Consider the following 12,722-nt stretch of genomic DNA (forward strand, 5'->3'; position numbering starts at 1 on the left):
ATTAATAATTAGCATGCTTATTGAGGGTTTACTATGTGCCAGGCACCTTAATAACAAGAGCTGACGTGTATTGTGTTTATACTCTTTAAGCAGACTTGTATTTATTCCTCACAAGAACCAGGAGAGGCAGGTACTTCTATTATCCCTCTTTACACAGATGAGGAAACTGAGGCACAGGGAGATGCCAACATTTGTGATAGAGCTTATTGACCAGCTGAGGTTGTCTGCTCCAGAGCCAAAGCTCTTAACCTGTCTCTGGGCTACCCTTCTCCAGACAGAGCAGTGACTGCAAGACCCAAAGTGGTCCTGACGACCCTCTGCTGTTGTCTCTTTACATAGCGGGCGAGGAGATGCTTGCTGGGTTTCCCCACTCCCGCTGGAGGGCTATCTCTTTTGCCTGGCTTCTCCTGTCTTCGCTTCCCCCTCAGAAAGAGGGGAAGGGGCTGTTTCTGATCGGACCCTGCCCATCCTCAGCACTGTTTCCAGGCAGCCTGTTTCCTGGGCAGTGCCCCCTGGTGCAGTTGTGTTGCCATGGTGACTGCAGTGGGTACAGGTGCATCATCAAAATGGTGAAGGAAACTGCTCCAGTTCCTAACTGGCTTTCAGTCCCCCTCCAAGAGAGACCCAAGGGTGTGCAGACAGGTCCTCTGACATGCAGCGCTCACTAGGCATGTCTCCGGGGAGGACAGGGTTAGGCTTCTAGTGGGAGTGGGGCTGAGGGGCAGAGACAGAAGAAGGGTAGGAGGGAGGGAACAGGGCCCAGAGTCTCGTTCACTTGAGAGCAAAGCATTCCCCTTGAAATTTCTGGCTTCAGAATCCATGGCACCGGAGCATCAACATCTAACTTCTGGCTGCATCTTCCTAGAGCAAAGAGGAGATGGGGATTTTGTATTCTTCAGGGGAGGATGTATTCTGCATCTTTTCTTTTCGTTTTTAACTTGAAAAATATATTAAAAATACCTACTGCAAGGTAAAAATTACCTCTGTCCCACTACATAAAATTGCACAAAAATAAAATTGCTGCCCCCAACATTGTCTTATCACTCAGAGGTTTCACAAGCTATGAACCATTTGTGAAATCTACTTACTGATTTTTCTGTGCGTATACAGATATATCTCTATATACTCATACATATAACAATATATTGTATTAAATTGGAATCATACTCTACAAATTGGTTTACATCTTGCTTTTTTAACTTCAGGATATACGCTGGAGATCTTCCATATTGGCAAGTATTGATCTATCTTATATTGCTGAGAAGGATTAAGAGCGGAAGAGGAGGAGGCCTGAAGTGGGGCAATCCTGAGAAGCTCCCTAGAGGAGGGGGCGACTCACTGACTTACCTGAGAGGAGCAGGGAGGTGGTTACAAGCAAGGCAGGAAAACAGCCTTTGTTATAACTACAAGGTGCCAGGTATGTTACTCCCATCACCTCGTTTACTTCTCACACCATCCACAAAAGACATCTGATCCCTCCCACGTTTACAGATGCAGAAGTGAGGCCCAAGCTCCCAATGCCAGGATGTGGGGAGAAACTGTGACTTGATCCCAGGCTGGTATCTGCCAAGCCTGCTGGGTTTCCTCCACCTCACGGTAAGCAAGCTGTCCAGCCCCTGGCATGCAGGACCTGGGAGACCCCCCACTCCCCAACCCTTTCTTCAGCCCCTCTGTCCTCTCCACGGCAGTCAGAGCCAGGTGGAGCTCTGCCCTCCACAGAGCACTTTGGAATTCATAAAAATGGTAATTTACTGAACAAGCCTTTGGAGAAGGGAAGTAATGAAAACCACAATATAAATTATTAGGCCATGGGTGTTATATGGGGCTGGAGCTAATGCTGTTAATCCCCAGAAGGATACAGGAAGCCTCCCCCGACTCCACCCTCCTTGACTGAGTGTCTGCTCCTGGGAGCCTCAAGGAGTGAGTGGTCTGTGCTTCCACAAGACAGACAGACTTTTGCCTGGGTTTAGCTGGGGGATCCCTGGGAGGGCGTATGCCCTCCCTAAGCCTCAGTTTCCTCATCACTGCAGTGGAGAGAACGGTAACATCTGCCATACCTCGTGCTGCTCTGTCAATGGACAAGGGCTACGTGTGTTGGGCTGTGCATCCATTAGGGTTATTACCATGACCGTATTTCCTCAATTGAAAGGCTCCCCGTTATCTTTCCAACATTTTAGTTTTGCCATCAGCAGGCATTCTGCACATAATGTAATGTAATATAAGGTATTATAACGTAGGTCTCCTTCTGCCCCTGAAAAGCTGTTAACTTGACTTTAACTTAAAATCAATGGCATCTTAGAATTGAAGAAACATTACCTTATTGTTGTTGTTATTTATGGTCATTAGTAGTTTGAAGACCTGGATGCCACTACCTATTCCTCACCTTAAAAAGTAAAAGAACTCCTGGAAGAGGGAGGAGAAGGAGGCTGTGGGGACTCATGCTGTGTGACCCTGAATGTGTGGCTTATTGTCTAGAGTGGCCAACAGTCTGTTTTTTTCCCAGAACCGAGGATGTGGGACCTTCAATGCTAAAGTGGGGAAAGTTCTGGCAAACCCCGGGGTGGTTGGTCACCCTGCTGTCATCTCTGGGCCCTGACCTGTTGCCTCCATCCACAGGGGATAATAGCCACAAGGAAGGTGTGATGATTTGTCAAAGTCAAGCAGCTTCCTTGCCGTCCAGGGAGTTTCCTTCTCCTCTCCAGGAGGCAGAAAGGGCACATCTCAAGTTGCAGATGGAAGAAATGAGGCCCAGAGAGGGCAAAGAACTTCCACACATCACATCCATGCCAGGCCCAGAAGGAAGGGGTATGGAGTCATCAGCTACCCCTTTCTTGTGGAAGGCCCTGCCCTGACTTTCCACATTTGGTTACTCCATGGGAAGCGGAGGTAGAGATGAGGGTCGGGTGGTGCCAGAGGAGGCCTGGGGCTGCTAATGGTTCTCCAAGTGGAAAGTGAGCTGGGACTTAGGTCTTACCTACTTTGGCCTTTTGCTGTGTGACCTTGGATCAATCACATACCCTCTCTGGGTCTCAGTTTTCACATTTGTAAAATGAAGAATTTGGGTTAATAAAGTCATTTCTAAACCTATATACAAATCTGAACTACTAAAGGTGGTTGTTAAATACAGATCCCTGGGCCTCACCCCAGCCAGGCCTAGCATCTCTGGGAGAGGGCTCAGGAATCTCTGTGTTGAACCAGCTTCCCAGAAGGGTAGGGCTTGGCTTCAGAACAACTGAGGTTTTGTCTCTTAGCTAGGTGACCTTGGGCAAGGCACTTAACCTCTCTGAGTTTTAGTTTCCTCATCTATAAAAAATGGGGGTACTTATTCCCTGGAAGGGCCATTGAGAGGATTAAATTACATGATCAGTGCAGAAAGATTCCTATTTCCCTCTCCAGTCACGCATCTCAAATGTCAGCCTGGTCCAGTCTTGGCTTACCCTGTGACCAATGTCTCTGTCCCTAGAATCTCTAGAGAGTGAGTGACAGGGCCAGGGTGGGCAGGGGAGGGGCTTGACAGAAGATGATGAGGAGGAGGGGAACAGGAGGGAGAGGGAAGGAGGAGGGTCCTCTAGGGACTGAAATGCATTCCTTCATTCTGGAATGTGCCTCTTAATCAACTTAATGGGCCTCTGGCTGAGCAGGGGCCTTAGAGGGTAGGAGAAGATGGAGATGGCGGCTGAAGCTGTGACTGTGGCGTGTGGGCACGGGGCCAGCAGAGCGGGGCTGCTGCTGACCAAGGGGAGCCTGAGGAGGGGCCCGGGGGAAGCCTGGACACTGGACTGGTGGTCGAGAGCGTCATCATTTCCCTCCTAACCTCCCCAGCCCATGGCCTGGCCCCTCTGGGATTTGGGAAGGGAGCGAATTCTTCCTGGGAATTGGGAGCACCAGACCATAGGTATCTGATTTCCAACCCCTGACCCAGTTTAGCAGCCTCTGCAATCCAGGTGCTGGGCTGGATCCAGAGAAGGTGGGGAAGCCCACTCTAAGTGGGTCAGGGATCATGGTCACGGGGGTGGCCCTCAGTGGTGACTCTCAGACACCATCAATCATTGGGGCTCCAGAAATCTCCTGGCAGAAAGCCACATCGATCCTCTTCGATTACCGGTGCCAGCGTCCTGAGCAGGGAAGCCTCGCTGCCTCAGGGGCACTAAGGCAGGGGTGGGCGGTGGGGGGGGTGGGTGGTGGGGAGGGAAATGGGCTGACATGGTTCTCTCCACCTCTTCTCCTTTCTCCACCCTGGAGCTATAGCCCAAGGGAAGGAATCCCAGCATAGTGAGTCTCCGGACTCTGGCTCACCTTTCCAGCAGGGTGACTTCTTACAAGTTGCTTCATTCTGAGCCGCAGTCTTCCCATCTGTAAAGTGGGCGTCCTGATACCACCCTCCCAGCAGTGAGGGAGAAATGTGAAAAAGTGGGTGAAGGGCCCAGCGCAAGGCAAATGTACACCTTGGTGATATGCAGTCTGCTGCTCAGTGCCTTCTCCCAGATGGTGAGGGATTCTCAGGCCAGTCCAGGCAGAGGGTGAGGCGGCCAGGGTGGCAGGGTGGGGGCAGTGCGGGCAGGGGTGGAAGCAGGAAGACCAAACTCTTCCCAGGTGGCTGGGCAGTGTCCCAGCTCCCTGACCTGCACAGGGATGGCCCCAAGGTCCCTTCCTATTTGTAAGAGCTGAGGAGTACAAGGGAGGTGGTAATTTGCATGTGTTTTACATGTGCTTTGCATATGACAAGATGCCTTGGAGTCTGTTCTCAGGCAGCCTTGGAGCAAGCTGGGAGCTACTCAGTCCGATCTGCTGTGTCACAGTTTGAAGGGGGCCTGGGCCAGTGCCTTCGGGGAACAAAGGCCAAAAGGGTTAGGGGATTTTCCCAAAGCCACGCGGTGGATGAAGGCCTTTACCACAAGATGATGATGGGGGTGAGGGTGATGATAAAAATAGTAACACCAGTGAACACTTACCAAGCAGTTGCCTATTCAGGGCCCAGCTCTAAGTACTTTATATACATTAACTCATTCTGTCCTCACACTAACCCTATAGGGTCGGTGTCACAGTTTTTCCCGTTTGACTCTCGAGGGCACCGAAGAACAGAGAGGTTCCGTGACTTTCCCAAGGCCACAGAGCTGCATGTGGCAGAGCCGACATCCAGACCTGGGCAGTGTAGTCCAGAGTGCATGCTCTTGTCCACTACATCCTGCACTGCAAGTTCACAGTGGAGCAAACTGAGGGGCACTCCTTGCCCTGGGGTCTGGGCCTGGCCCCCTATTTTCCGAGCTCCCCACCTCCAGCTCCCCCAGCACTGACCTCTGGGTGCGGGTCAGAGAGGCAGGGTCCAGAGAGGATCAAAGGTTCACTGCCTTGAGGACATTCTTTGTCTCCCAGGTGTCAAGCCCGGAACAGCCCGGGAGACAATATCTGCGGGAGTCGCGTTTGTTAATCTTGCGTTCGTTAATTTATTTTATTTTCCATCCTCAGAATTAGGACGAGCCTCTTGAACTCAATATGCAAATGTATGCAAAGCAAGATGAACAGGCATCTTTAAAGCCCTGACACATTTTTTTCTTCCTTGCATTAGTGGAATTGCAGCTCTCCGCAGTCTGTGGATGGAAAGGTGGCAGCGATGGCAGGTGCGGCGGAGGGGGTCCTGTGTCACTTTCCAAAGCAAGTTTTTGTCCACTTGCTCCTCTGCCCCTCCCAGGGGCCCTCGGTGGTGGATGTTATTAACATTCCCATTTTACTTCCGAGGCCAGTGAGGCCCAAAGGCGTGAAGTGATGTGCTCAAGATCACATAGGAAGGAAAGGGTGAAGTTGGGCCTTGGGTCTTTTGCTTCCAAATCCCATTTTCTTTACTCTGCCCTGCACACATGCCTCCTCCTGCCCATGGCCTCACCACTGACTTCTTTCCTGGCCCTTGTGTGACGGGAACTGCCGCTCAGGGGGGCTGGTGGGGGCCGAGCGGGGCCAGTGGCCCTTGGAAAGGTGGCCTGTGGGGAAGGACTTTTGAGGCCCATATGCCCACAGTAGCATCCACCACCCTCCCCAGCCCTTCCTGTGGTTGGCCTTCCCTTGACCAGGAGATGGAGGGAGGCCCCCATTACGGCCCCCTCCCTCCCCCTGCCTCCCTGCGGAGCTCAGTGGACCGAGTTATTGCTGGCCAGGTGTTCAGCGATCTCTCGGATCAGAGGCCTTGGCCTAATTGCTAGAAAAGCCTTCCTCAGCTCCCCAGGAAGCAAAACCTGACAGATTTCCCAGCAGCAGTCATGTCGCTAGAGGGGGAAATAAAGAGAGAGAGGATGACAAAGAGAAGAGAGGCAGAGAGAGAGACAGAGACAGAGACAGAAGTTAGTAACGTAGAAACAAGACTTCTGGTCTCTAGAAAGGAGGACCCTCTTTCCTCCTCGCCTCTCCTCTTCCTGCCCCTCTCTTCCTTAGTCTACCAGGAACCCCTGGTTGAAAGCTAACATCCTGAAGAATGAGGACAGAGCAGCAGAAGGATTTGGGGACTGGGGTGGGGCAGAAAGCTCCTGGGGAGGATGTGGAAATGCAGAGGAAGATGGGATAAGCCCCCCGGGGCAGAGGCAGAAAGCAGAGACAGAAATCTCCTGAAGAGGAGATTATTGGACACAAATTAATACATAAGGGGAGGGAAATGTTTCTATGTTCTTTAGACCAATCCCCAATGGGTTTGTGCAGACTGTATATTCTGAGGTTGGAATATCATCCAGGATGTGCCCTGTTTCCCTGCCTGGACGACCCCACCCCTGGCTCATAGCCCTCCTCGGTCCTTAGAGTCCTGGGGAGTCAGGAGGCCGATAACAGGGACAGGAGTCCTGTAGACAGACCACGGCCGCCTCCCTGGGCATCTCACACTGGGTCCCTGCACCCACAGAGCGTATTCTAGGCTGCAGCCTGTTGCCCAGGGAATTATGCCCAGGCAGAAAGCTAGACTGCAGCCTGGAGTTGAGGGAGAGGTGCCCACCATCCGTTCTGTGAAGAAACAGGCACCATTGGCTCAGCCAAGTCAAACAGCTTGGATAAAAACAGGTTCCCCCTGAATCCCAGCACCAATAGCCAGCTTCTCAGTGACCATCCAGGGTCCTAGGCAGAGGGACCACCCAGCCCTGCCCAGCGCAGCAGCTTGCCCGCTCCCCCCAGGGCATGTGGGTGCCCCCCGGTTGCCCACCTCCATGACATTTTCCTTCCACCCCTCTTCCCTTCACTGAGTTATTCTCCACGTCAGGTTTCATTGGGAAAGAGTGGGAGGAAGTTTGAAAAATAAACATTTTAATGAGAAATCAATAAATAAGGGAGCAGGCCACACTTTTTCCCTTTAATTTTTTAAAGGAAAAATTAATTTTCCTTTTGCCTAAGTACCTGTCACCTTAAATTAATGTCTCTGAGAGTGAAAATGATGGAGAAGTTGGGTCATTAGGCAAATTTTAATTAGAGGCTCAGATGTCCTTTACTAATAAGATTTTACATATATTTCATTCTGTTCTTGCCTCCTGACTGCCAGGACATCTTTGCAATGTAATCGAGGTCCCTGGGGGACCAAGGAGATGGGGCCTTAGGGAGATGGCGTTGGGGCAAGGGAGGGGAATGGTGGGTGGCTTTTTTCTCATTGAGTGGGCTGGGCAGGGGAGAGGGATCGTGGGGAGGGTTATTTCTGCATTTTTCCCAGGAAGGGGGTCAACTCTAGGGCCCAAACCAGCCTCTCTCCAGTGGCTCCCGGTGTGTGTGTGTGTGTGTGTGTGTGTGTGTGTGTGTGTGTGTGAGAGAGAGAGAGAGAGAGAGAGAGAGTGTGTGTGTGTCCTTTTGTGCAAAGGGCCAGCCAGTACGGCAGAGATAACAGAGAAATTAAGAGGCTGGTTCTGAAGCCAGACTTCTCAAGATCCATCTTTAGGCTCTAACTCTGTCCTTGAATAGTTACTTAACGTCTCTGTGCCTCAGTTTCCTTACCTGAAAAATAGGGACAATGGGTACCTACCTCCTACGGGTGTTGAAAGGGTTCAACTTGACTTAATAACCCTTTAGAATGGGGCCTGGCAAGAGTAAACCTTTAATGTTGGCCACACGCTCCCATGTGCTGGTGAGGGCGTGTGTGGGCCTGGCACGCATGTGTGTTCTTGTGTGCATGCTGTACTTCATTGGGAACGGCACTGGATTTGGACTCAGAAGTCATGGCTGCGAGCCGTACATCTGCCACTTCCAGCCTCGGTGATGTTGGTTGACCCTTTTTGGGTTTGCCATCTGCCAAGAGGCTCGGAGTGAGAACCGGGACTCTGGATGTCCCTCCCTGGGTGGGACGAGTCCCAGAGGGGACACACAGAGTGATGGGAAGCACTGGCCATGAGTCAGGAGGGGGGTCTTCTCCCACTCTCCTACTCCCCTGCAGGATGCAGCTTGTAGCATGTCTCCAAGCAGGTGTGTACACCTGCCTGTGAATGTGATGGGGGAATGTAGGGTGGGGAGGATCTTCAGAAAGCTCCCCCTACGCCCCTCAGGGGCTCCTCTGTGCTCTTCCCAATCAAGTCCTCCTCTGGTTCTGCAAATGGGCATCATTTCAGCCATGCCCATGCAGACCACATGTGCAGACCCAGAGCTCGGGGGCCCCTCCGAGGGCCTGGAGGTGGTTGGGAGCAGGGCAGATGCAGAAAGTTAGCTTATTCCACCCAGATGAAATGTGCTCAGACTCAAGGCTGGGACATGACCCAGAACAAGCTTCTCTTACCTTGCGTAGGAACCCAGGCCTGAGGGACCCCTAGGCCTCTCTGGAAACACGATTTCCCACTTCTGGACTTTAATTCCCTCTAGAGGCCATTCAACATGGGACAGGAGGACACACTGGCTGTGAGCCTCACCTGGGTATTCTTGCTCCCCTGGCAATGTCTGGGGAAGAAATGGAGAGTGGAAACCCGCACAGGGTCTGAGAATGGGGCTGGGAGGGAACTCATGCATTATTAAGTGCCTGCCGTGTGCCAGGCACTGTGTGCAACACTTTATTTATTTTTAACATCTTTATTGGAGTATAATTGCTTTACAATGGTGTGTTAGTTTCTGCTTTATAACAGAGTGAATCAGTTACACATATACATATGTTCCCATATCTCTTCCCTCTTGCGTCTCCCTCCCTCCCACCCTCCCTATCCCACCCCTTTAGGTGGTCACAAACCACCTAGCTGATCTCCCTGTGCTATGTGGCTGCTTCCCACTAGCTAGCTATTTTACGTTTGGTAGTGTATATATGTCCATGCCACTCTCTCACTTTGTCACAGCTCACCCTTACCCCTCCCCATATCCTCAAGTCCATTCTCTAGTAGGTCTGTGTCTTTATTTTTGGCGGTACGCGGGCCTTTCACTGTTGTGGCCTCTCCCGTTGCGGAGCACAGGCTCCGGACGCACAGGCTCAGCGGCCATGGCTCACGGGCCTAGCCGCTCCGTGGCATGTGGGATCTTCCCAGACCGGGGCACGAACCCATGTCCCCTGCATTGGCAGGCGGACTCTCAACCACTGCGCCACCTGGGAAGTCCACCCCTAGGTTCTTCATGACCTTTTTTTTTTTCTTAGATTCCATATATATGTGTTAGCATACGGTATTTGTTTTTCTCTTTCTGACTTACTTCACTCTGTATGACAGACTCTAGGTCCATCCACCTCACTACAAATAACTCAATTTTGGGTTTTTTTTTTACGGCTGAGTAATATTCCATTGTATATATGTGCCACATCTTCTTTATCCATTCATCTGTTGATAGACACTTAGGTTGCTTCCGTGTCCTGGCTATTGTAAATAGAGCTGCAATGAACATTGGGGTGCATGTGTCTTTTTGAATTATGGTTTTCTCAGAGTATATGCCCAGTAGTGGGATTGCTGGGCCGTATGGTAGTTCTATTTTTAGTTTTTTAAGGAACTTCCATACTGTTCTCCATAGTGGCTGTATCAATTTACATTCCCACCAACAGTGCAAGAGGGTTCGCTTTTCTCCACACCCTCTCCAGCATTTATTGTTTCTAGATTTTTTGATGATGGCCATTCTGACTGGTGTGAGATGATATCTCATTGTAGTTTTGATTTGCATTTCTCTAATGATTAATGATGTCGATCATTCTTTCATGTGTTTGTTGGCAATCTGTATATCTCCTTTGGAGAAATGTCTGTTTAGATCTTCTGCCCCTTTTTGGATTGGCTTGTTTGTTTTTTTGATATTGAGCTGCATGAGCTGCTTATAAATTTTGGAGACTAATCCTTTGTCAGTTGCTTCATTTGCAAATATTTTTTCCCATTCTGAGGGTTGTCTTTTGGTCTTGTTTATGGTTCCCTTTGCTGTGCAAAAGCTTTTAAGTTTCATTAAGTCCCATTTGTTTATTTTTGTTTTTATTTCCATTTCTCTAGGAGGTGGGTCAAAAAGGATCTTGCTGTGATTTATGTCATAGAGTGTTCTGCCTATGTTTTCCTCTACGAGTTTGATAGTGTCTGGCCTTACATTTAGGTCTTTAATCCATTTTGAGTTTATTTTTGTGTATGGTGTTAGGGAGTGTTCTAATTTCATACTTTTACATGTACCTGTCCAGTTTTCCCAGCACCACTTATTGAAGAGGCTGTCTTTCTCCACTATATATTCTTGCCTCCTTTATCAAAGATAAGGTGACCATATGTGTGTGGGTTTATCTCTGGGCTTTCTTTCCTGTTCCATGGATCTATATTTCTGTTTTTGTGCCAGTACCATACTGTCTTGATTACTGTAGCTTTGTAGTATAGTCTGAAGTCAAGGAGCCTGATTCCTCCAGCTCCATTTTTCGTTCTCAAGATGGCTTTGTCTGTTCAGGGTCTTTTGTGTTTCCATACAAATTGTGAAATTTTTTGTTCTAGTTCTGTGAAAAATGCCAGTGGTAGTTTGATAGGGATTGCATTGAATCTGTAGATTGCTTTGGGTAGTATAGTCATTTTCACAATGTTGATTCTTCCAATCCAAGAACATGGTATATCTCTCCATCTATTGGTATCATCTTTAATGTCTTTCATCAGTGTCTTATAATTTTCTGCATACAGGTCTTTTGTCTTTTGTCTCCTTAGGTAGGTTTATTCCTCGATATTTTATTCTTCTTGTTGCAATGGTACATGGGAGTGTTTTCTTAATTTCACTTTCAGATTTTTCATCATTAGTGTATAAGAATGCCAGAGATTTCTGTGCATTAATTTTGTATCCTGCTGCTTTACCAAATTCATTGATTAGCTCTAGTAGTTTTCTGGTAGCATCTTTAGGATTCTCTATGTATAGTATCATGTCATCTGCAAACAGTGACAGTTTTACTTCTTCTTTTCTGATTTGGATTCCTTTTATTTCTGTTTCTTCTCTGATTGCTGTGGCTAGAACTTCCAAAACTATGTTGAATAAGAGTGGTGAGAGTGGGCAACCTTGTCTTGTTCCTGATCTTAGTGGAAATGGTTTCAGTTTTTCACCATTGAGGGCGATGTTGGCTGTGGGTTTGTCATATATGGCCTTTATTATGTTGAGGAAAGTTCCTTCTATGCCTACTTTCTGCAGGGTTTTTATCATAAATGGGTGTTGAATTTTGTTGAAAGCTTTCTCTGCATCTATTGAGATGATCATATGGTTTTTCTCCTTCAATTTGTTAATATGGTGTATCACGTTGATTGATTTGCGTATATTGAAGAATCCTTGCATTCCTGGAATAAATCTCACTTGATCATGGTGTATGATCCTTTTAATGTACTGTTGGATTCTGCTTGCTAGTATTTTGTTGAGGAGTTTTGCATGTATGTTCATCAGTGATATTGGCCTGTAGTTTTCTTCCTTTGTGACATTTTTGTTTTGGTATCAGGGTGATGGCGGTCTCGTAGAATGAATTTGGGAGTGTTCCTCCCTCTGCTATATTTTGGAAGAGTTTGAGAAGGCAACACTTTAAATATGCTGACCCATCAATCCTTTAACGGCCGCAGAGATACCATCACTGTCACCTTTTACAGATGGGACAATTGAGGTTAGGTCATTTTCCCAAGGTCACATAGCTAGTAAGCTAACATTCAATTTAGGTCTGTCTGGGTTTTCATTCTTTCCTTTGTAGATAAGCGCACGGGCTAGCGGCAGGGCCCCGGGGAGTGTCAGAAAGTCTCATAGCCTCTGCAGGAGGGAGGGCCTATGGCTCAGAGGCCTAAGCATTCTGAGCAGCTGTTTGCCTTCAGGTGAGACCCTGCCCCTCTCTGGGCCTCCGTTTCCCACTGGTGCACTGGATCAAATGAGCTCTGGCTGCTTCTCCTGAGACCAGATTTAGGGGACTCCCGGGAGGAAAGAAATACTGCAGAGGGTTGAGGGGCTGGTGTGCATGCTGGGGCTGAGTTGAAGCTGTCGCTCCCCCTGGCTCATTGGCCCCCAGTTCACCTTTGGGGCATGAGGTACAAGCAGAGGGCAGAGCCATTGCTGGGGCCATTACTCACCACGGCAACACCTTAGCTGCTGCTGTCTCACTGAACCCAGCTTCCCATGGAAAGGAATGGAAATTGCACTCATTTTCCAGGAACAAAGAGGCCAGCTTGCCGACCTTGCCGGTTTCTTCCCACCTTGTTCTGCTCCCTGCCTCCACTTGGTTGTATTAGAACCTCTGCTACCCCTCAGAGATGGGTGGAAAGACAAAAAAGAGGGAAGCAGGGAGGGAGAGAGCTCAGAAGCGACTCAAGAACTCTCCTTCCCCAACTTACTCTGGGGGGAGG

The 12,722-nt window shown here is 49.1% G+C and overlaps 1 long non-coding RNA gene across 1 annotated transcript; it reads left to right on the forward strand.

Moving 5' to 3' along the window:
• The first annotated feature begins 1,238 nt into the window (after positions 1 to 1,238).
• LOC116744963 lies at positions 1,239 to 2,702 on the forward strand. Its single transcript, XR_004347226.1, has 3 exons — positions 1,239 to 1,417; positions 1,492 to 1,596; positions 2,617 to 2,702. It is a non-coding gene; the product is annotated as an uncharacterized LOC116744963 (long non-coding RNA).
• The last annotated feature ends 10,020 nt before the right edge of the window (positions 2,703 to 12,722 follow it).

This window comes from Phocoena sinus, chromosome 20, assembly GCF_008692025.1.
Source record: "Phocoena sinus isolate mPhoSin1 chromosome 20, mPhoSin1.pri, whole genome shotgun sequence".
NCBI lineage: Eukaryota > Metazoa > Chordata > Mammalia > Artiodactyla > Phocoenidae > Phocoena > Phocoena sinus.